The following is a 24,257-nucleotide window of genomic DNA, read 5'->3' as shown; positions in this document are numbered from 1 at the left end:
GGAGTTGAGATTAGAGTGGAGTCTTAAAGAGTGAATTCAGCACACAAATTATGTAGAAGGGCCCTCCAGGCTGCAGGAATGCCCTAAAGCTTAAATATATTTGGATTCCATCTAACAGGCAGTAGGGAGTCATGGAGTTCACTATGGCTTTGGAGACAGACTGTCTGAGTTTGAACCCTGCCTCTGTCCCTTCCCAGTGGTTTGATCTTGGGAAAGTTACTCAACCCTTGTGGTTGACGTATTATTTTTCTCCATTATTTGCCCTTCCCTTGGCCAGTAAGAGAATTATCCATCCTAGCCAGTTGCCATGCGACTTGTGTACCTTCCAGAGGAAGGAGTGCACTTCCCCAGCCCATTGTCAAGCTTAACCACAAGATTTCCTTTGGCCAGTGAAATGTGAGCTAGAGAGATATATGCCAGTTCGAAGCAGAAACCTGGAGTGCCATTGCATGTTTGAGTCTACAATCTTACTTTTTTATCTCTGCCACTGGAAATGTTGTGTCTTGGATAGGGCCTGTGCCTTCAGTCTGGACCCTGGAATGAAAAGACACAGAGCAAAGCTGCAGTCAATCTACAGTTGTGATGTGTAATGTGATGAAGAAAGCAATTGGCTTTTTGTAAGTCACTGAGAGTTTGGGGTTGTTTGTTACCACGTCATACTTAGCAAATGCTGACTGACACACCCCTCAACAGTAGGTGATTTTAGCAGCAGCTACCTCATGGCACTGTTGTGAGGATTAAATAAGATTATCTCATGAAAAATGTATCACCATTTCATCAGAGATTTACATTATAAAATGACCACTCTGCCCACACATAAATGGACACTTGACAAACAACAGAAATAGAATTTACAAAAGAGTAGCAAAAGATGATGCTGGCTGGGCGCGGTGGCTGACGCCTGTAATCCCAGCACTTTGGGAGGCCGAGGCAGGCAGATCACGAGGTCAGGAGATCGAGACCATCCTGGCAAACACGGTGAAACCCCGTCTCTACTAAAAATACAAAAAATTAGCTGGGCATGGTGGCGGGCGCCTGTAGTCCCAGCTACTCGGGAGGCTGAGGCAGGGAATGGCGGGAACCCGGGAGGCAGAGCTTGCAGTGAACCGAGATCGCGCCACTGCACTCCAGCCTGGGCGGCAGAGCAAGACTCCGTCTCAAAAAAAAAAACCAAAAAAACAAAAGATGATGCTATATAGTGGGCTGAATAGTGTACCCCCCAAAATTCACGTCCCCTCAGAACCTCAGAATATTAACTTATTTGGAAATGGGATCTTTCCAGATGTAATTAGTTCAGGATTTCAATAATAACTCATCCTGGATTTAGGGTGGGCCCTAAATCCAATGACTGGTGTCCTTATAAGAAGAGGAGAAGACACAGGGAAACACAGAAAATAAGACAATGTGAAGATGGAGAGAAAGATTAGTGATGTGTCCACAAGCCAAGGAATGCTAAGGATTGCTGGCAACCACCAAGGCTAAGAGAGAGGCATGGGAGGTTTCCTCCCTCAGAATCTTCAGAAGGAACCAGTGCTGCTGACACCTTAATTTCAGACTTCTGGCCTTCTGAACTGTGAGAAAATAAATTGCTGTTGTTTTAAGCCACCCAGCTTGTGGTAATTTGTTATGACAGTCTTGGGAAACTAATACAGATGGATTGTTTAAAAATAACACTGAACAACTGGTTAATCATTTGGGGAAAAAAATAAAATGGCTTCCTACCTTGTAGCATACATGAAAATAGCCCCCAGTTAGATTAAAGACCTGAATTTGAAAAGCAAAACTTTACGATCTTTAGAAACTAAAGAAAATCATCTTCAGGACCTGAGGGTAAGGAAATAGTTCCTTAACAAGATGCAAAACATCACAAATTGTATTACTCTGAGTGCTCCAGAAAAACAGAAGTATTACTGGAAAGGGGTCTGGATCCAGACCCCAAGAGAGGGTTCTTGGATGTTATGCCAGAAAGAATTCAGGGCAAGTCCATAGGGTAAAGTGAAAGCAAGTTGTGTTTTTGTTTGTTTTCGGGGTGGGGGTGGGGGCATAGAGTCTCTGTCGCCCAGGCTGGAGTGCAGTGGTGGGATCTCAGCTCACTGCAATCTCCGCCTCCCAGGCTCAAGCAATTCTCCCGCCTTAGCCTCCCAAGTAGCTGGAATTACAGGCACCCACCACCATGCCTGGCTAATTTTTGAATTTTTAGTAGAGACAGGGTTTCACCATGTTGGCCAGGCTGGTCTTGAACTCCTGACCTCAGGTCACCCGCCTCGGCTTCCCAAAGTGTTGGGATTACAGGCATAAGCCACCATGCCCAGGAAAACAAGTTTATTAAGAAAGTAGAGGAATAAAAGAATAGCTACTCCTTAGACAGAGCAACCCCAGGGCTGCTGGTTGCCCATTTTTATGGTTATTTCTTGATTATATGCTAAACAAGGGGTCGTTTATTCATGTCTCCCCTTTTAGATCATATAGGGTAACTTCCTGACATTACCATGGCATTTGTAAACTGTCATGGTGCTGGTGGGAGTGTAGCAGTGAGGACGACCAGAGGTCACTCTTGTTGCTGTCTTGGTTTTGGTGGGTTTTAGCTGGCTTCTTTACTGCAAACCTGTTTTATCAGCAAGGTCTTTATGACCTGCGTCTTGTGCCTACCTATCTCATCCTGTAACTTAGAATGCCTAACCAGCTAGGAATGCAGCCTAGCAGGTCTTAGCCTTATTTTACCTAGCACCTACTCAAGATGGAGTTTCTCTGGTTCAAATGCCTCTGACAGAACCAACAGAATAGAGAGAGATTATTATAAAAAATTAGGTCATATGGTTATAGAAGCTAAGCCCAAAGATTTGGAGTCAGCAAGCTGGAGACACAGGAGAGCCAATGGTTTAGTTCTAGTCTGAGTCCAAAGGCCTGAGAACCGAGAGAGCCAATGGTCCAAATAAGAGTCCAAAGGCAGGTCGGGCACAGTGGTTCATGCCTATAATCCCAGCACTTTGGGAGGCCAAGGCAGGCAGATCACTTGAGGTCAGGAGTTCGGGACCAGCCTGGCCAACATAGTGAAATCCTATCTCTACTAAAAATACAAAAAATTAGCCGGGCGTGGTGGCTGGACTCTGTAATCCCAGCAACTCAGGAGGCTGAGGCAAGAGAATCGCTTTAACCCAGGAGGCAGAGGTTGCAGTGAGCCAGTATCCCGCCGCTGCACTCCAGCGTGGGTGACAGCGAGAGACTGTCTCAAAAAAAAAGTCCAAAGGCAGGAGACGACCAAAGTACCAGCATGAAGCAGTCAGGGAGAAAGAATTCTCTTACTCCACCTTTTTGCTCTATTCAGGCCTTCAATGGATTGAATGAGGCCCACCCACTTGGGAAGGGCAATCTGCTTTACTCAGTCTACAGATTCAAAAGTTAATCTCATCTACAAACACCTTCACAGACACACCCAGAATAATGTTTAACCAAATAAGTGGGCATGCCATGACCCAGTCAAATTGACACGTAAAATTAATCATCACACAAATCAAAAATGAAAAAACTTGGTATGGTCAACCAGATTAAATGTAGAAATTCTGTGCACCAAAAGATGTCATAAAGGGAAAAAAGATAAACTACTAAATGGGAGAAAATCTCTGCAATGTTTTGGCTGGCAAAGGATGAGAATTCAAAAATACATAAAGAATTCCTAAAAAATGTATATTAGGAGAATGGACAAAGGATGTGAACATAGAGCCACTGAAGAAATACAAACGGCCAATAAACATGAAAACGCTCCACCTAACTGGTCATGGACTTGTGGCAATAGCTAACCAAGTAGAAGATGTGTAGGCCTTTGACTTGGCAATCCTACTCCTGAATAGAAAACCCAGGGAAATGAACATGCACAAAAGGAAACCTGTTGGAGATGTTCTCTGAAGCATTGTTTGAAATATTGAAAAATTAGAAACAATCTAAATGTCCACCAATAGGTAAATGTAGAAAATAAATTACAGTGTAGTCATATAGTAAAATACTACACAGCAGTGAGAGGTAGGAATATGGATACTTCACCGGGTGCGGTGGCTCACGCCTGTAATCCCAGAACTTTGGGAGGCCAAGGCAGGTAGATCACTTGAGGTTGGGAGACCAGCCTGAACAACATGGTGAAACTCTGTCTCTACAAAAAATACAAAAATTAGCTGGGTGTGGTGGTGGGCACCTGTAATTGCAGCTGCTCGGGAGGCTGAGGCAGGAGAATCACTTGATCCTGGGAGGCAGAGGTTGCAGTGAGCCGAGATCACACCCTGCACTCCAGCCTGGGTGACAGATCCAGACTGTCTCAAAAAAGAGAGAATATGGATAATTCTCAAAAACATAATGTTGGTAGGAAAAAAGAATATTGCAGAGGATGCAACTTATGTGATTTATATTAAGCTTAAAAACACACAAAGCAATGCTATATATTGTTTAGGGATATTCATATGTTTGTTAAAAGTTATAAAGACATGTATTACTGCTATGCTCTGAATGTTTGTATGTCCCCAAGAGTCATACACTGAAACGTAATCCCAAATGTGACAGTGTTAGAAGATGAGGCCTTTAGGAGATGATTGGATACCCTCATGAATGGGATTACCGCCCTTATAAAAGAGACTTAAGAGAGCTACCTGGCCCCTTCCACCATGTGAGGACACCGTACAAGGTGAAGTCTGTGAGAAAGTAAGCCCTCACCAGAAACCACCACCCCATTGATCTTGGCCTTCCCAACCTCCAGAACTGTGAGAAATAATTTTCTGTTGCTTATAAGATACTCAGTCTAAAGTGTTTTGTGATAGCAGCCCAAATAAACGAAGACAATTGCCATGATAAACACCAACTTCAGGGTAGTGGCCACTTCTGGGTAGAGAGGGAGGGGAATGGGATGGAAGAACAATACATAGGATATTGCAATTGTATGTGTAACCGTTTTTTTCTTGAATTAGGTAGTATGTACATGGGTGCCTACTATTATATACTGTACTTTTTCTTGAGATATAATTAATATATAAAATTAATCATTTTAAAGTGTATAGTTGGTTTTTAGTATATCCACAAAGTTGTGAAACCATCACCACTCTCTAATTCCAGAACATTTCATCATCCCCAAAAAGAAATCCCATGCCTATTGAAACAGCCTTTGCAAAATTATGACTGAGACAGTGAAAGAAATCTAACTTAATCAACTCCATCTTGCTTCTAACCTCCAAGCTGTCCTTGCTCATTCCTAGGCATAGACTGAACTAACTTTGGGAGAAACTTATAGTTTATAGCTTTTGTTTTTGTTTTTGTTTTGATACAGAGTCTCACTCTGTCGCCCAGGCTGGAGTTCAATGGCATGACCTCGACTCACTGCAACCTCCACCTCCTGGGTTCAAGTGATTCTTCTGCCTCAGCCTCCCGAATAGTTGGGATTGCAGGTGCCCACCACCACACCCAGTTAATTTTTGTATTTTTGGTAGAGACAGGGTTTCACCTTGTTGGCCAGGCTGGTCTCGAACTCCTGACCTCAAGTGATCTGCCCAACTCTGCTTCCCAAAGTGCTGGGATTACAGGTATGAGCCACTGTGCCCAGCCTATGGACATACATTTTCATTTCTCTTGGATATATGCCTAGCAGTGGAATTGCTGAGTCATGTGGTAACTCTTTGTTTTCCTTTTTGAAGAACTTCAAAGCAGTGATACTATTTGATAGTCCCCTAGCAATATATGAGGGTTCAATTTCTCCACATTCTTATTAACATTTTTTTTTTGAAACGGAGTCTTGCTTTGTCACTCAAGCTGGAGTGCAGTGGCTTGATCTCTGCTCACTGTAACCTCTGCCTCCCCGGTTCAAGTGATTCTCCAGCCTCAGCCTCCTGAGAAGCTGGGATTACAGGCGCGCAACACCATGCCCAGCTAATTTTAAAAATATTTTCAGTAGAGACAGGGTTTCACCATGTTGGTGAACGTGATGAGAACATTTCCATGGGAAAACCATTTCCCTTCTGGCTCCCCAGCTCCCCCATCTGCTGAGAGCTACTTCTACTCAATAAAACCTTTCACTCATCCTCCAAGCCCACATGTGATCCGGTTCTTCCAGGTACACCAAGGCAAGAAACCCCAGGATACAGAAATCCCTCTGTCCTTGTGATAAGGAAGGGGGTTTAATTGAGCTGGTTAACACAAGCCACCTATAGACATCAACCTAAAAGAGCACCCTATAACACACGCCCATTGGGGCTTGAGCTGTAAACATTCACCCCCTAGACACTGATGTGGGGTGGGAGCCCCACAGCCTGCCCATCCGTATGCTCCCCTAGAAGTTTGAGCAGCAGAGCACTGAAGAAGCCAGCCACACCCCCATTGCACACCCTTCAAGCATTCCTGTTTCACCGTCTCTACAAAAAATTTTTAAATATTAACCAAGTGTGGTGGTGTGTGCTTGTAGTCCTGGCTACTCAGGAGACTGAGGTGGGAGGATCACTTGAGCTTGGGAGGTTGAGGCTGCAGTGAGTTATGATCCCAACACTGTACTCTGTCTTGGGCGACAGAGCAAGACTCTGTCTCAAACAAACAAACAAAAATAAACACAAATGTTGTATGATTCCACTTATATGAAGTCTCTAGAATAGGTAAATTCGTAGAGACAGAAATTAAAATAAATAGAGGTTACCAGAGGCTGAGGGAAGGGGAAAATGGGGAATATTATTTAATGAGTACAGAGTTTCATTTGGGATGATGAAAAAGTTCTGGAAATAGAAAGTGGTGATGATTACACTACTCTGTGAATGTACTTAATGTCACTGAATTGTATACTTAAAAATAGCTAAAATAGAAAGTGGTGATGATTACACTACTTTGTGAATGTACTTAATGTCACTGAATTGTATACTTAAAAATAGCTAAAATGGGCTGGGTGTGGTGGCTCACGCCTGTAATCCCAGCACTTTGGGAGGCCAAGGCTGGCAGAAAATCTGAGGTCAGGAGTTCAAGACCAGCCTGGCCAACATGGCGATACCCTGTCTGTACTAAAAATACAAAAATTAGCTGGGTGTGGCGGTGCATGACTGTAATCCCAGCTACTAGGGAGGCTGAGGCAGGAAAATCACTTGAAACCGGGAGGCAGAGGTTGCAGTGAGCTGAGATTGCACCACTGCACTCCAGCCTGGTGACAGAGGGAGACTGTCTCAAAAAAAAATTTTTTTTAAGTTAAAATGGGGCCGCCACTGCAGCGCCTGCAGAAACTTCGGGACACACCACCGTCTTCCGCTGCCTCGCCTCCGAGGGCCCTCCCTCTCCTCCCCACGCCCTTCACTCCCCTCTGCCTTCCCTCATACTAGGCGGCCGGGAAGGAAGAAGAAATTCAGTCAGGATGGCTAAAGGTGACCCCAAGAAACCAAAGGGAAAAATGTCTGCTTATGCCTTCTTTGTGCAGTTGTGCAGAGAAGAACATAAGAAGAAAAACCCAGAGGTCCTTGTCAATTTTGCAAAATTTTCCAAGAAGTACTCTGAGAGGTAGAAGACCATATCTGGGAAAGAGAAGTCTAAATTTGATGAAATGGCAAAGGTGGATAAAGTACACTATGATCAGGAAATGAAGCATTACGGACCAGCTAAGGAAGGCAAGAAGAAGAAGGATCCTAATGCCCCAAAAGGCTACCGTCTGGATTCTTCCTGTTCTGTTCAGAATTCCGCCCTGGAGATCAAATCCACAAACCCAGGCATCTCTATTGGAGATGTGGCAAAAGAAAAAAAAAAAAAAAAGCTGGGTGAAATGTGGAATAGCTTAAATGACAGTGAAAAGCAGCCTTACATCACTAAGGTGGCAAAGCTGAAGAAGTATGAAAAGGATGTTGCTGACTATAAGGCAAAGGAAGTTTGATGGTGCAAAGGGTCCTGCTAAAGTTGCTGGGAAAAAGATAGAAGAGGAAGATGAAGAAGAGGAGGAGGAGGAGGAATAAAGAAACTGTTTATCTGTCAAAAAAATAGTTAAAATGATAAATTTTATGCTTGTATATTTTATCCAATAAAAAAGTAAAGCTAAAGAATTAAGGAGCCCCTGCCAACTGGTAAATAAAAATTAAGCAGAAGCTGGGCACAGTGGCTTAGTAATCCCAGCACTTTGGAGGTCAAGGCAAGAGGACCATGTGAGCCCAGGAGTTAGAGACCTGCCTGGGCAGCATAGTGAGACCCCCCATCTCTATAATTATAGAAATAAATAAAAATGTTAAAAAATTAAGCAGAGTAAAAACAAAAACACAAACACAATAACTAACAGTTGTATTTATTTCTTAGTTTATCTAAGAATAATTGGGAGCAAATTCCTTCAGATATTCCAAGATTGCTGGATTCACCTATAGTGTGTTGCTCATGATCTTCCCACATATTCATGATCACTTTGAGTATGGTACACTAATTGTCTTCACCTTTAGCAGAGCAAAGAGCAAATGATAGGCAAATGTTCTTGGGGAAAAAAAAATGGAGGAACCAAAATACCCTTTTTTGAACAGTATAGAACTCACACAGGATTTTTGTAGCTAAGTATAGAAGGAGGAGCTCAGTTCTCTGCTTCCAGTTGAGGACAGAATCAGCAGATACTGTGACAGAAGAGAATTAGATTGGTTAAGAGGAAACCTTCCTGGAAGTCCTTTTACCACTGTAGAATGAGAGGATTAGACCAGGAATATCTAACATCTCTCTACCTCTAACAGCACATGACTCTGTTTCTTAAAAAATGAATAGGAATTCACACTTGCCGAGTGCCTGTGGCTTGTGTGGCACTGTGCCAAGTGCTTTTTTAGCTTTAGCTTAGTCTGCTCTCACAAGTCCAGGAAATTAGCATTACAACCCCCATTTTATATACAAGGAAATAGGCTCAGGTAACTTACATAACTTATTCAAAATACCAGAGCTAGGAAGAAGCACAGCTGAGGACCAAGGCCTGGGATGTCTGACTTCAAAGTTTTATGCTCCCTGCTGCTACAGAATCTTCCTTTGTGGAGATATTTGGGATGAGGAGAGAGTTGACTCTGGGCTATGGCCTGGGCCACCTCATGCTCAAAAGCAGGATGCTGGCCGGGCGCAGGGGCTCACGCCTGTAATCCCAGCACTTTGGGAGGCTAAGGAGGGAGGATCACGAGGTCAGGAGTTTGAGACCAGCCTGACAAACACAGTGAAACCCCATCTCTACTAAAAATACAAAAATTAGTCGGGTGCGGAGGCACGCACCTGTAATCACAGCTACTCAGGAGGCTGAGGCAGCAGAATCGCCTGAACCTGGGAGGCAGAGGTTGCTGTGAGCCGAGATTGTGCCACTGCACTCCAGCCTGGGCAACAGAACGAGACTCCATCTCAAAAAAAAAGCAGGATGCCTTGGAGCTGCTTCTGCCATCGTTATGTCAGAGCCAGGGGCAGGGTGCTGCTGATACTGCTGGTTCCCAAAAATTGAGCTGGAAACTCTGCCCATCAATCTTCAAAGCCCTTGGCAGGTGCTTACCTGCCCTTGTAAATCACAGGACAATTCATTTCTCAGGTGAAGAGGTTGCAGCCCTAAGAGAATAAAAGAGACCTGGCCAGGAAAGGACAGCACCCTTTGACAGAGGTGTGACCTTTCATCCTTTTGAGTCCTCTGACCTAGAATGGGAAGAACAACAACAACAACAACAAAAAACCAAACCAAGTTATAATGGAAAACACATTGATGTGGGTGAAGGATCTCGTGCTTAGATTTTACCAGAGGGCATGCCAGAACAATTTCCCATCAGTCCTGGTCTTCTGGCCTCCAGTGCATTCCATACCTTGGTGCCTGCTTAGTACTCCCAAAGCACAACTTCAACAAGCGCCCTCTCAGTTCAAGAGACAAGTTCAAACTCCACAGCTTGGTATTTGAGGCCCTCCGTGGTGCACCTCTCAGTCTCTCTCTCTCTTTTTTTTTTTTTTTTTTTTTTGAGACAGAGTTTCACTCTTGTTGCCCAGGCTGGAGTGCAATGGCACAATCTCGGCTCACTGCAACCTCCGCCTCCCAGGTTCAAGCGATTCTCCTGCCTCAGCCTCCCAAGTAGCTGGGATTACAGGCATATGCCACCACGCGTGGCTAATTTTTTGTTTTTAGTAGAGAGAGGGTTTCACCATGTTAATCAGGCTGGTCTCAAACTCCTGACCTCAGGTGATCCACCCACCTCGGCCTCCCAGAGTGCTGGGATTACAGGAGTGGGTCACTGCGCCCAGCCACCCTGGCTAATTTTTTATTTTGTGTAGAGACGGGTTTTCACTATGTTGCCCAGGCTGGTCTCAGACTCTTGAGCTCAAGCAATCCTCCCACCTGAGCCTCCCAAAGTGCTGGGATTATAGGCGTGAGCCACTGCACCTAGCCTGTAGCTCTATTTTTAACTGTTATCACTCTTGAACAGCTCCTAATCCTTCTCACTGTTCCCTGTACGTGCCTCACCTTGTTCTACTACAGCAGACTATGGCAGACATGCCAGTTCCAATTTCCCTTCTTCCAGTAATAATCCCTCCCTTTTCTTTGGAGAACTCTTTGCCCTTCACTTAGAAGATAGACAAAACCCTATATCCTCCAACAGACTGTATCTTTCAGGCCACAAGGATTAATTCAAGTGCCAAGACTGCCCGATTATAATCTTCTTTAGGACTTTTCTGCTAAAGGTAGCAGGGAAGGCTGTCTCTCCTCTGATCTCCCTTATCTGGGCCTCTCTCGGGGCGCCTAGCACTTTTTACCTTTTAATATGATTATTCTTATATTCTCTGTGTGACTGTCTCAACTACTGCCTTCTCCAAATGCTCAATTTTTTTTTTTTTTTGGGGGGGGGACAGTCTCACTCTGTTGTCCAGGCTGGAGTACAGTGGCGCCATCTTGGTTCACTGCATCTCCGCCCCTTGGATTCTAGCAAGTCTCCTGCCTCAGCCTCCCTAGTAGCTGGGATTACAGGTGTGTACCACCATGCCCGGCTAATTTTTGTATTTTTAGTAGAGGCAGTTTTCACCATGTTGGCCAGGCTGGTCTCAAACTCCTGACCTCAGGTGATCCCCCAACCTCGGCCTCACAAAGTGCTGGGATAACACATGTGAGCCATCACAACCGGCCAAAATGCTCAATTTTCACAAGCACTTACTTTCTCTCTTACGTGCAGACGTTGTGTTATGCTCTAGGGATACAAGTTGGATAAGACATAGTCCCTTGTTGAATGAATGGATGAATAAAAATGCTCCTCTGGGCCTCATCCAGAAACCTGCCTGGTACCCACTCTAAACAAAATAAAACAACTTATCATAGGGGATTTGAGCAGAAAAAATAAGAAATATAAAATTCAGAATCATTAACCTGGCATCCCAGGACCTTTTACAATCTGATTCTAATTTTGTCTACCTACCACATTGTTGGCTGTAGCCAAACTAAACTGTTTGTTGTTGTAGAAAACACTGTCTCCACTTGCATGTTTGTTTGCCCAGGCTCTGGTCTTCTCCCACGGTTTCTTTTGCTGTTTTTCTCTCCCGTTTCTACCTTCCTTATTCTCCATTTCATTCAACTCTTTCTTTTCTTTTCTTTTCTTTTTTTGAGACAGGATCTTGCTTTGTCACCCTGGCTGGAGTGCAATGGCACCATCAGGGCTCACTGCAGCCTTGACCTCCTGGGCTTAAGTGATCCTTCCACCTCAGGCTCCCGAGTAGCTGGGACTACAGGCATGCACCACCATGTCCCGCTAATTTTTGTATTTTTTGTAGAGACGGGGTTTTGTCATGTTGCCCTGGCTGCTCTTGAACTCCTGGCCTCAAGTGATCCACTCGCCTCGGCCTCCCAAAGTACTGGGATTACAGGAATAACGACTGCACTCAACCTCTTTCCTTCACTTTTACCTCCTCTCCCTCCCCTTTTCCTTCCTTTTCACTCTCCCTGAGCTTTCTTTCAATACTTCCCTCCATCACATCCTTACCTCTTAATTTTCCTTCCTGACTTCCTTCCCTCTCCACCAGACTTGCCAGTGCCCTCCATGATTGTGCACAGGCTCCTCCCTTTGGGGGCAAAAGATAGGATAAGACAATTGTAAGTAAGACAGATTTTAGATCTCATCACAAGAAGCCCTCAGAGTGGGGTGGAAAGAAGAGGGGGAGAAACGGAAGGGGAAGAGATCTTGGTAGCAGAGAAGAAACTGCCTGGGGACTGCAGGTGAATCTATGGAAGGCACCCTGCCAGTTATTTACCTCCAACCCACCCCCAGCTTTCCTTTCCTCCTTCTGATCAAATAATTGGGAAAAATTAGAACTGCAAAAACCCTCAACATTTATTTACTCCACCTCCATGGTTTTGCAGCTGGGAAACTGAGGCATAGAAAAGGGAAGCAACTAGCTAATGTCACCCAGCAAGTCAGTAGCTCAGCAGAAACTGGAATCCTAGGCTCCCTGCCCCCCAGACCAGTAAGTGTCCTTTAACCTATACTACACTTTTTTTGAGATGGAGTCTCACTCTTGTTGCCCAGGCTGGAGTGAAATGGCGCCATCTTGGCTCACTGCAACCTCTGCCTTCCAGGTTCAAGCAATTATCTTGCCTCAGCCTCCTGAGGAGCTGGGATTACAAGCAGCCTGCCATCACGCCCGGCTAATTTTTGTATTTTTAGTAGATACAGGGTTTCACCATGTTGGCCAGGCTGGTCTCAAACTCCTGACCTCAAGTGATCCGCTCGCCTCAGCCTCTCAAAGTGCTGGGATTACAAGTGTGGGCTTCCGTGCCTAGCCTATATAACACTCTTAAACCTTATTTCTTCTTGTCCCCAGTTCCTCCCCACTTACTGAACTACTACTCCACCAGGTTTGGGATTACGTCTAAGGATTCCCAATCCCCGCCTAGTGAGTATAGGGGCCAGTGAAGTAGGGACAGAAGGGACAAACCACATCAGTTCTAGCCTCAATTTTAGGGGCTTATTTGGTGGTGGCAGGGGATGGTGAAATGTCAGTCTTGCCTGTAAGGGGCCAGTCTCCTCTTTGGAAAGCCCTATTATAAGCGGTCTGTATTGAGTTAAGGGATGCTGTGTTTCAGCTGGCCATCCTGCCAGGACCCCTCCTCACCCTTCCAGCCTAGCAGACTGCCTAGAGACCCTATCTTACCCCGCCAGCCGCAGACTTAAAGCAGAGGCCACCCAGGCACAGGATGGTCCGTGGCTGCCGGAGGAGGTTGTTCGAGGCAGGGGGGAGGAAAGGGTTTCCAGAAGCTCCGCTTTCAGTCTGCTCCTCCACTCCACAAAGGGCCACTGTCTGAGCACACAGGGACCCTGGAGGGAGGCCTCCCAAGGTGCTCGGCAACAGGGCCGGGTTTCATCACACTGGGCCTCCAGGCCAAGTAAACATCAGAGTAGAAAGAGGCCCAGCAGTTTCTGCAGACCAGCTCCTGGCTCCAGGCGGGCTTAGTGGCATCCTCACCCAGGGCTTTCCTGAGACAATAGGAGGGCTAAGGTCATTGGCCCAATTTTATAGCTGCAGAAATAGAGAATGAGGAACAGGCTCTATCCAAGTTCATTTCCCATTGCCCAAGGAGCAGACAAACATCCTATGTCCCTCTTAAGGAGAGGAGTTTTTTATAATAACTTTTTTATTTGAGATGGAGTCTCATTCTGTCACTCAGGCTGGAGTGCAGTGGCATGATCTCAGCTCACTGAAAACTCTGCCTCCCAGGTTTAAGCAATTCTCCTGCCTCAGCCTCCCGAGTGGCTGGGACTACAGGCGCACACCACCACACCCAGCTAATTTTTGTATTTTTTTTTTTAGTAGAGATGGCATTTTGCCATGTTTGCCAGGCTGGTGTCCAACTCCTGACCTCAAGTAATCCACCTGCCTTGACCTCTCAAACTGCTAGGATTACAGGTGTGAGCCACCACGCCCAGCCCCTCCCCACTCTCTCCCCGCCCCTGCTTTTTTAATTAGTTCAGAGGGAAACAGCTCTGTGAGCTGAAGTAATCAGGGAAGACTTCCTGGAGGAAGTATGATTTAAGCTTAGCTTCCATGTTTAGGTAGAATCTCCACAATAAATGGACAGGAAAGAGAAAGGCATTCCAGGCAGACAGCATAGCACTGAAAAGGTATGGCACTTGAAAAGCAGGAGCATTTGGAGTCAATAAAGAGATCTATCTGGCTAAGGTAGAGGATTCACATAGAAAAGCGTGGCAAATAAGGCTGGAAATTTGGTTGAGAGTTAAACCACAGCTAGCTTTTTTTTTTTTTTTTTTTTTTGAGACAGTCTTGCTCTGTCACCCAGCTTGGAGTGCAGTGGCACCATCTGAGCTCACTGCAACCTCCGCCTCCCAGGTTCAAGTGATTTTCGTGCCCCAGCCTTCTGAGTAGCTGGGATTATAGATGTGCACTACCACATGCAGCTAATTTTTGTATTTTTAGTAGAGACGGGATTTTACCATGTTGGTCAGGCTGGTCTCAAACTCCTGACCTCAAGTGATCTGCCCACCTTGGCCTCACAGAGTGTTGGGATTACAGGCATGATCCACCGTGCTTGGCCTAGACCACAGCTAGTCTTAATAGCCAGGTTGAGGTGTCACCGACAGAGCAGTGATGGGATGAAAGTAGAATTTTAGAAAACTTAGGATGGTGTGAAAAAGGCCCTAGGTTGAACCCCCTTGATAACCTTGGACTGGTTATGGCATCTTTTGGAGGCTTAGTTTCTTCATCGTTAAAACAGTTGCACTAGAAAATATGAAGCCCCCTTACATCTCTAAAATGCAAAGATTCTCCGATGGGGAAACATGGATCATATATAATGAAGAAGGGAGACTGAGAGGCTAGGAGGACAGTCTGGAGGCTATGGCCAGCCTCTAGATATCTCCGGGCTGCATTTCTGCAGTGAATCATCTGCCCAGAGCTACAGAAAGGCTATCACTACCACCGCCACCACTGCTAGGCATTGTGCTAAGTACTGTGCCCTTTTTTAAAAAATTTCATTTTTTGTGAATAGAAAATGCATGCACATACTGCAAAATCTAAAAGTCATAAAAGGATATATATATATGGTAAAAATGTTTCCCTTCTCCTATTTCCAGCCATCCATTTCTTCTTCCACTGTTACCAGTTCCTTGAGTATCCTTTCAGATGTACATGAGCTTATACCTGTATAAAGATTTTATAAAGATTCTTTTTTTTAACAGAAATGAGTGCATCGGTTGGGCACAGTGGCTCACGCCTGTAATCCCAACACTTTGAGAGGCCAAGGCAGGTGGATCATCTGAGGTCAGGAGTTTGAAAACAGCCTGGCCAACATGGCAAAACCCCGTCTCTACTAAAAATACAAAAATTAGCTGGGTGCCTTGGTGCACGCCTGTAAACCCAGTTACTTGGGAGGCTGAAGCAGAAGAATTGCTTGCACCCAGGAGGCAGAGGTTACAATGAGCCAAGATCTACCATTGCACTCCATCCTGGGCAACACAGCGAGACTCCATCTCCAAAATAAATAAATAAATAGTGTGTTTCTTTTCTATTATAAACAACACATTAATGAATATCCCTTACATTTGTCTTTCAGCATATGCAGAAATGTGTCCATAGGGCTGGGCACAGTGGCTCATGCCTGTAATCCCAGCACTTTGGGAGGCCGAGGCAGGTGGATCACCCGAGGTCAGGAGTTCGAGACCAGCCTGGCCAACATGGTGAAACCCCCGTCTCTACTAAAAATACAAAATTAGCCGGGCGTGGTGAAGGGTGCTTGTAATCCCAGCTACTTGGGAAGCCGAAGCAGGAGAATCGCTTGAGCCCAGGAGGCAGAGGTTGCAGTGAGCCGAGACTGCAACATTGCACTCCAGCCTGGGTGAAAAGAGCAAAACTCTGTCCCCCCCCCAAAAAAAAAGAAAAAAGAAAAGAAATATGCCCACAGGATATGTTCCTAGAATTGAAATTGTGCGCTAACCTTTTTGTATGATGTAATATGTACAACAATGGTTTAAGGTAATCATAATTGTACCAATTATGCAAATGAGAAAATTAAGGCACAAAAAGATTCAATAACTTGGTCAAAGTCACACAGCTCTTATGTAGTAGCATTGAGGTTCTGATATGGACAGTGTGATACTAGAGCCAACACAATTAATTATTCCACCAGTGGTTCTCAGACTTTAGCACACATCAGCATGACCTGGAGGCTTGTTAAAACATAGATCACTGTGCCCTACACTAAAATAGTTTCTAATTCAGTCCATCTATGGTGGGGCCTGAGAATTTGTATTTTACTAAATTCCCAGGTGGTCCAGATACTGATTGTCTAAGGAACACACTTTGAGAACCACTGTACTCGACTAGCTCTCCCACTCTAGCTGTGTAGATAGCTCCGAAAGAAAGAAGTTGGTACCCAGCATGTGGCTTTGACAGGACCAGAGTTGAGAGGCACTGGAGAGGTTTCCTGGATCCTGTAAGGCTATCTTCCATGAGGACAGAATGAGAGTCTGGCACAGTGCCTGGCACATGGTACTCAAAATATATTTGTTGAATAAATGAATAAATAAATGAGGTACAAATGCTCCATGCAACTTGTTGCTGACTCTTTTTCCCAGCACCCCAGGAGTCCCCTGCCCCTGAGAAACCCCACTGCCCACACTGGCTGAGATCCAAATCCATGCTATGAAAGCCCTTGGGAGTGAAGCTGTTCATTTCCTCCCATTCCTCCCATGGCCTATAATGAAATCAATGAGGCAGCCAGGGCCCTGTTATTAATGGAGAGACAACATCTTAGCATGCTAGAGCTAGTTCGAGATAAACTAGTCTGATGCTTTCATTGTATTATTATTAATAGCAATAACTCATAGCACACCCATGCATGCTTTAAGAAAAAAAACTCCCTCTGACCAGTATTTCCTTCCCCCTTATTCTGGTACAGAACAACTCCTTCCAGAGGGGAGGCCATTGCATGTGGTTTGTGTGACTGGCACATACACACACACACACACACAGGCTGGGAGAGATTTAAATTCAGGAAGAGGCTGGGCGCAGGGGCTTATGCCTGTAACCCCAGCACTTTGGGAGGCCAAGGTGGACAGATCACTTGAGGCCAGGAGTTCGAGACCAGCCTAGGCAATATGGCAAAACCCTATCTCTACAAACCCCCGGCTAAAATACAGAAATTAGCCAGGCAAGGTGGCACACACCTGTAATCCCAGCTACCTGGGAAACTGAGGCATGAGACTCACTTGAACCTGGGAGGTGGAGGTTGCAGTGAGCCAAGATTGGGCCACTGCACTCCAGGCTGGACAACGGAGCAAGACTCCATCTCAAAAAAATATTAATTAATTAATTAATTAATTCAGGAAGAGATCTGAAGTCTGCGGGATGACCCTTCTGCAGAGCAGCAAGGCACTGACAGAGATTCCCCCAAAACCCATAAAAAAAGGTTTTCAAAGTCAGGGATCGTGTCCTGAGGACACCATACATCAACCCAACTCCTCAAGGTGCTGCCTCCCTTACAGAATCGGATCCCTAAACTCGGGCATCTCAAGGTACCGCGCCTCCTCCTAGCCCTAGAGCTTCTTCCCGCTGATCCTTGCCTGGCTCCAAGTCCCACCCCTGCTGCCTGCCTGTCCCTTGGCCTCTTTCCTAGGCTCCCTTCCCTGTGAATGCCCTTGCTTGGGATCCCCTAAGGCTCTGTGACTGGAGAGGTCCAGGCCCCAGAGTCCCAGAGGGCACCACCTCAGAAGCCCTCGCTGGATAGCTAGAGAGGAGGTGGCCGTCCCTCAGCCAGGTTCGGCCCCAGCTGCACTTCAGGGGGACAACCTGATGCCCACCTGCGGGGGGACAGATGCGGCCAGTGGCGGCCACCAACACGTCCCTCAGACACAGACGCTGCCGGGCAAGCCGAGCCAGCCAGGGGCGCCCAGGGAGGGACAGCCAGGCGACTGTCATTATGCACGCCCTGTGTGTGAGGGGCAGCTGGACTCAGCTGCGGCCACAGTCAGCGCCTCACAGAGCAGCGCCGAGCGGTGCAACCTCAGCAGGGGTCAGGAAGTCTCTGGAAGCTGGTCGCACCACTTGGGCCAGGCGTTGCCAGAGTCAATCCATCGGTGTCAGCCGGCTCAGCAGAGATGGGGTCAAGCAGCTGATGAGCCGCAGGGACCTTGTGGTCCGTCAGACACAGACGCGGCCGGTCACACAGCTCGCCAAGCACAGATGGAGGCTGGTCAGGCAGAGGCAGTTAGGCTGCCCCGGTCAGACGCAGCCCGTCAGGCCCAGGTGTCGGTGGCCGGGCAAGAGCAGCCAACCAGCCAGCCAGTCAACCAGCCAGTCAACCAGCCAGTCAACCAGCCAGTCAGCCAGTCAGCCAGTCAACCAGCCAGTCAGCTAGTCAGCTAGTCAGCCAGTCAACCAGCCAGTCAGCTAGTCAGCTAGTCAGCCAGTCAACCAGCCAGTCAACCAGCCAGTCAACTAGTCAGCTAGTCAGCCAGTCAACCAGCCAGTCAACCAGCCAGTCAGCTAGTCAGCTAGTCAGCCAGTCAACCAGCCAGTCAACCAGCCAGTCAGCTAGTCAGCTAGTCAGCCAGTCAACCAGCCAACCAGCCAGTCAGCTAGTCAGCTAGTCAGCCAGTCAGCCAGTCAGCTAGTCAGCTAGTCAGCCAGTCAACCAGTCAGTCAACCAGCCAGTCAGCCAGTCAGCCAGTCAGCTAGTCAGCTAGCCAGCTAGTCAGCTAGTCAGCCAGTCAGCCAGTCGGCCATTCAGTCAGTCAGTCAGTCAGCCAGCCAGCCAGCTGCGGTCAGGCTGACAGATCCAGCAGTCTTGGGCTGTCAGGCACCCATGAAATCTGCGTTCAGTCAGACGGAACCAGACACACTCGTATTATCAGGCGGTGGCGGCACCTGTGGTCAGTCAGGAACAGTCGCTGAGTCAGAGGCGGCACGTCGGGCACTGAGGGCCAGACAAGGGCCTCTCTCGTGGCAGAGGGTTGCTGGGGGCGTGGCTTCGTCCGGGGCTCGTTCCGGGGCGGGGCTTCGTTCTGGGTGGAGCGTTGGCTGGAGGCGGGGCCTCGTCCGCGCTGGGCCTGCCTCCCCTACCAGCAGCCTCCGGGCGTTGCCATGGCAGCCGCGGCCCAATTCCAGACTGCCGGCGGGTCCAAGGACTCGGGGCCCTTCCCGCGATGGCCCTCCCTCTGGGCGCCCCAGCGCCTGCCAAGTGGAGGTCCTGGCCCTGGGGCCGACTCTCTAGAAGCGGCCAGTGGGTTCGGCGAACTGCGCCCCGCACAGCAGCAGAGTCCCCCAGCTGCGGGGTCGGCACTTTCTCATCCTCTTGCTCAGGCGGGCATGATTAGGGGGCTGGGAAGGAGGACTCACGGAAGGCGACGCAACAAGAAGTGACAGAGACCCAGACCCAGCAGGGTCAGGTGAGGAGAGAACAGCCATGCAGTGTTGTGATTAGGGGAATCTGGCGCAACAATGTCAAGGCGAGCACTCACCTTGTGCCCAGCCCTGTTATGAAAGGTTTATATACAGTATTTCACCCGAGCCTCATAATTTTACTTTGGGGTTCTATGATGATTCCCTTTTTACAGATGAGGAAACCAATCACAAAGGGTTTGGTGATTTGCCCAGGATCGGGGCAGTGAGGTGCGGGAGCCGGATTGGAACCCAAGCAGTCCAACTCCTGATATGTTGGCATGTGGACCCTCAACCCATCCTCTGTTCTCTCCTTGTGACCTCCTGAAGGCTCAGCACGAGTCCCCTTCAGCAGACCTTCAGGACATCCAGCCCTGTGCTGGGTCCTGAGGCGGGAGGGTCCTGTAGGAGTCTCTTCCTGGAAGGCTCAGAATAAGGGGCTATCAGAACCAAGAACCTGGTCAAACCAGAGGACAAACAATGGGTTTGCCTTGCAGCATTTAGAAGAAGGGGAAGACTGTGAGATCAGAGAAGCCAGGGCCAAGAAGCCACTGGAAAACTGTGTGGGCTGTCACCGGGGAACCCCAGGAGTATTACAGCTTCAAGTCCAAAAGTCTATGATCAAGTTCTAGCAGTGTGAACCAGAGTTAGGAACATCATGGATCATAAACTCAAATGCCTACCAGGGACAGAAAGGAAATGAAAATCATGGAAAAAAAAAAATCAGGCTGGGTGCAGTGGCTCATGCCTGTAATCTTAGTACTTTGGGAGGCCGAGGTGGGTGGATCATTTGAGGTCAGGAGTTCAAGACCAGCCTGGCCAACATGGTGAAAGCCCATCTCTACTAAAAACACAAAAACTAGCCAGGTATAGTGGTGGGTGCCTGAAATCCCAGCTACTCAGGAGGCCAAGGCAGGAGAATCACCTTGAGCCTGGGAGGCAGAGGTTGCAGTGGGTTGCAATTGCACCACTGCACTCCAGCCTGGGCAACAGAGTGAAACTCCCTCTCAAAAAAAAAAATCAAATGCCAGGTCAGCAAACCTGCCCCATCTCTGGGGGGCATCTGCCTCTCTGCTTCTGCTGACTGTGCTCTCAGACACCCACTGCCTCTAGTCTTCTAGTTAGGCAAAGTTGGCTAAGTCAGTTGACATCAAGTCTCAGTTTCTCCATCTGAGAAGGAAACGTTTGGCTTTATCTCACACATTTTATGGGGATCAAATGTTATTGTATGTAGAAAATATTTTGTGAAGTGTAACAAACTATAAAATGGAGGGGGAGGAGAATGTGACTGATCATTTGTTGTGCATCTGTTTCACAGTCTGCAGGAATTCTGACAGCATTCCTCTGAGTCAGAGCTAGTGTCCTCTTGTACAGATGAAGAGATAACCTTCAAGGAACATGTTGACTTAACCGAAGTCACAAGCTTGCCAGAGTTAGAATGTAGAACTCGCTGACCTCTAAGACCAGTCTCTTACACTGTTTGGCAAAGTGTGGCTTGGGTCCCACCAACGCAGGGCAGGTGATCCCAATTGGGGCTTAGCCCAGGAGGGTTCTTGACTTGAAAGAATTCAAGGGAAGCCAGTGGTCTCAGACAGTAACTTTTATTGAAGTGACAGTGTTCAGCAGCAGCAGACGTACTGCTCCTTGTGGAGCAGGGCTACCCCACAGGCAGTGTGCCCAGAGTAGCAGCTCAAACGCAGTTCTGCCGTCATACTTATACCCACTTTTATTTACATGCAAATTCAGGGACAGATTATGCAGAAATTTCTAGGAAAAAGGTGGTAACTTCTTGGTCTTGGGTCACTACCATGGAAAGGGCAGTAACCTCTGAGTGTTACCATGGCAATGGTAAACTGACATGGCACAATGATGGGTGTGTCTTATGGAAAGCTTCTTCTACCCCATCCCTGCTTTAGCTAGTCCTCAATTTGGTCCAGTGTCTGAACCCCACCTTCAGAGTCGAGTCCTCCCTCCTACCTCACTAGTGGTCATACTAAGATGACTTCAGGTGGAACCCAGATGAACATTTTTTAAAAATAGGTTATAGTTTTTACTTTCAATTATAGAGCCGGCTTACTCATACTATGAAAGTCCTACATTTCACACAGCCAGGGTGTAGTAGGCTGAATAATGGCCACCCAAATATATCAAGTCCTAATCTCTGGAAACTGTAAACATTATTTGAGAAAATAATTTTTGCAGATGTGATTAAGAATGTTGAGATGAGGATATCATTGAGGATTAGCCAAGTGGGCCCTAAATACCATCACACATATCCTTATAAGAGAGAGGGAAAGGAAGATTATACCAACACACACAGAAGAAGAGGAAGCAATGTGACCGTGGAGGCAGAGATTGATGTGGCCACAAGCCAAGGATTGTTGGCAGCCACCAAAAGTTGGAAGAGGCAGACGGATTCTTCCCTAGAGCATCTGGAGGGAATACAGCCCTGCCAACACATTGACTTCAGCCCAGTGAAACTCATGTTGAATTTATGGCCTCCAGAACTATGAGAGAATAAATTTCTGTTGTTTTAAGCTACCAGGCTTGTAGTAATTTGTTTTGGCACCCACAGGAAACAAATAAATGGATCTACATGACTTCAAAATTCACGCCTCTTTTTTTTTCCCTTTTTATTATTTATTTATTTATTTTGAGACAGAGTCTTGCTCTGTCACCCAGGCTGGAGTGCAGTGGTGCGATCTCGGCTCACTGCAACCTCTGCCTCATGGATTCAAGCAGTTCTCATGCCTCAGCCTTCCAAGTAGCTGGATTACAGGCATGTGCCACCACACCTGGCTAATTTTTGTATTTTCAGTAGAGATGGAGTTTCACCATGTTGGCCTCGAACTCCCAACCTCAGGTGATCCACCCACCTTGCCTCCCAAAGTACTGGGATTACAGGCATGAGCCACCGTGCCCAGCCTGCTCTCTTTTTAAAATAAACTTATTATATTAAAATAATTTTACATTTACAGAAAAAACATTGTAGGTCTTTGATTTAGAGTACAGAAATTTCCCATTGTGTTAGGGCTCACCAGAGAAACAGAACCAATAGGGTGTGTGTGTGCGTGTGTGTGTGTGTGTGTGTATAAAAGATATTATAAAGAATTGGCTTACCTAATTATGATGGCCAGCAAGCCCGAATCCCACAGTGTGGGCCCGCAGGCTGATGACCCAGGAGAGCCAACGGTGCAGTTTGAAGGCAGCCTGTTGGAGAATTCCATCTTGCTCAGGGAGGCCAGTCTTTCTGTTTTATTCAGGCCTTCGACTGATCAAATGAGGCCTGCCCACACCCCGAAGGTGGCTTTACCCCAAGTTCAACCATTTAAATGCTAATCTCTCCCAAAACCACCCTCCATGGTGACACATGAACTTAACCATCATACTCAAAAGTACAGAGAGTTCCTGAATAGCCCTCACCCTGTTTCCCCTATTATTAACACCTTACATTACTAGGGCATTTGTCACAACCAAGAAACCAACACTGGTACATTTCTATGAACTAAATTCCACCATTTTCTGCTCCGGAGTCCCTTCCAGGACACCACACTACATTTAGTCATCATGTCTCTTTAGTTTCCTGTAAGAATTACTCAGGTGTTTCTTGGTTTTTAAGACCTTGGCAGCTTTGAGGAGTACTGGACAGGTATTTTATAGAGTGCCCCTCAATTTGGGTTCATCTGATGCTTTTCTCATAGTTAGATTGGGGTTATGAGTTTGGGGAAACATATCATAGAGGTAAAGTGCTCTTCTCATCAAATCACAGGTACATGTTAGCGACATGACCTCATCAGGGTACATGTTAGCGATATGACCTCATCAGGGTACATGTTAGTGACATGACTTCATCAGGGTGCATGTTAGCGACATGATTTCATTAGGGTGCATGTTAGCGACATGACTTGATTACCTGGCCAAACGAGTGTCTGTCCAGTTTCCCCCTGTGAAGTTGCTTGTTTTTCCTCCCTTTCCGCAAGTCACTAAGTACAGCCCACACTCAATGGGAGAATTAAGCTCCACATGCTGAAGGGGGTGTATCTACCTACATTATCTAGAATTCTTCTTTAAGGATCATTTGTCTCTTCTCTCCTATTTATTTATTTATTTATTTAGATGGAGTTTTGCTCTTGTTGCCCAGGCTGGAGTGCAATGGCACAATACTGGGTCACCACAACCTCCGCCTCCTGGGTTCAAGAGATCCTCCTGCCTCAGCCTTCCCGAGTAGCTGAGATTACAGGCATGCGCCATCACGCCTGGCTAATTTTGTATTTTTAGTAGAGACGGGGTTTCTCCATGTTGTTCAGGCTGGTCTCGAACTCCCGACCTCAGGTGATCTGCCCGCCTCAGCCTCCCAAAGTTTTGGGATTACAGGTGTGAGCCACCACCCCCGGCCCTCCCCCGTTTATTTATTTAATCATTTATAACAGTATGGACTCATGGATATTTGGTTTATACTTTGAGATTTATCACAATACTATGTTATTTTGCTGCTCAAATTGTTCCAGCTTTGGCCATTGGGAGCTCTCTCTTTTTTTTTTTTTAGATGGAATCTTGCTCTGTTGCCGAGGCTGGAGTGCAGTGGCGCGATTTCGGCGCACTGCAACCTCCACCTCCAGGGTTCAAGCGATTCTCCTGCCTCAGCCTCCTGAGTAGCTGGGATTACAGGCACGCTCCACCATGCCTGGATACTTTCTGTATTTTTAGTACAGATGGGGTTTCACCATGTTGGCCAGGCTGGTCTCGAACTGTTGACCTTAGGAGATCCACCTGCCTTAGCCTCCCAAAGTGCTGGGATTACAGGTGCAAACCACTGTGCCTGGCTGGGAGCTTTTTAGGCTGTTGCCTGTGTCCCTTTGACACTAATTGCTCCGCCAAGTGTGGTTTGGGTTCCACTGGTTGCACTGAGGTGA

At 46.8% G+C, this 24,257-nt stretch overlaps 2 long non-coding RNA genes and 1 pseudogene across 2 annotated transcripts; 2 read left to right on the top strand and 1 right to left on the bottom strand.

Moving 5' to 3' along the window:
• Positions 1 to 7,323: 7,323 nt before the first annotated feature.
• Positions 7,324 to 7,946, top strand: LOC102126363 (high mobility group protein B3 pseudogene; annotated as a pseudogene).
• A 307-nt stretch (positions 7,947 to 8,253) lies between these two features.
• LOC135965373 (uncharacterized) lies at positions 8,254 to 8,585 on the bottom strand. The gene is made up of 2 exons (XR_010578250.1): positions 8,508 to 8,585; positions 8,254 to 8,411 (listed from the first exon to the last, which is right to left on the bottom strand). It is a non-coding gene; the product is annotated as an uncharacterized lncRNA (long non-coding RNA).
• Positions 8,586 to 19,044: 10,459 nt separating this feature from the next.
• LOC135965643 (uncharacterized) lies at positions 19,045 to 21,956 on the top strand. The gene is made up of 2 exons (XR_010578650.2): positions 19,045 to 19,352; positions 20,663 to 21,956. It is a non-coding gene; the product is annotated as an uncharacterized lncRNA (long non-coding RNA).
• Positions 21,957 to 24,257: the final 2,301 nt, after the last annotated feature.

Source organism: Macaca fascicularis, chromosome 10 (assembly GCF_037993035.2).
Source record: "Macaca fascicularis isolate 582-1 chromosome 10, T2T-MFA8v1.1".
NCBI classification, from domain to species: Eukaryota; Metazoa; Chordata; class Mammalia; order Primates; family Cercopithecidae; genus Macaca; species Macaca fascicularis.
This window is presented reverse-complemented; position numbering and strand designations above follow the sequence as displayed.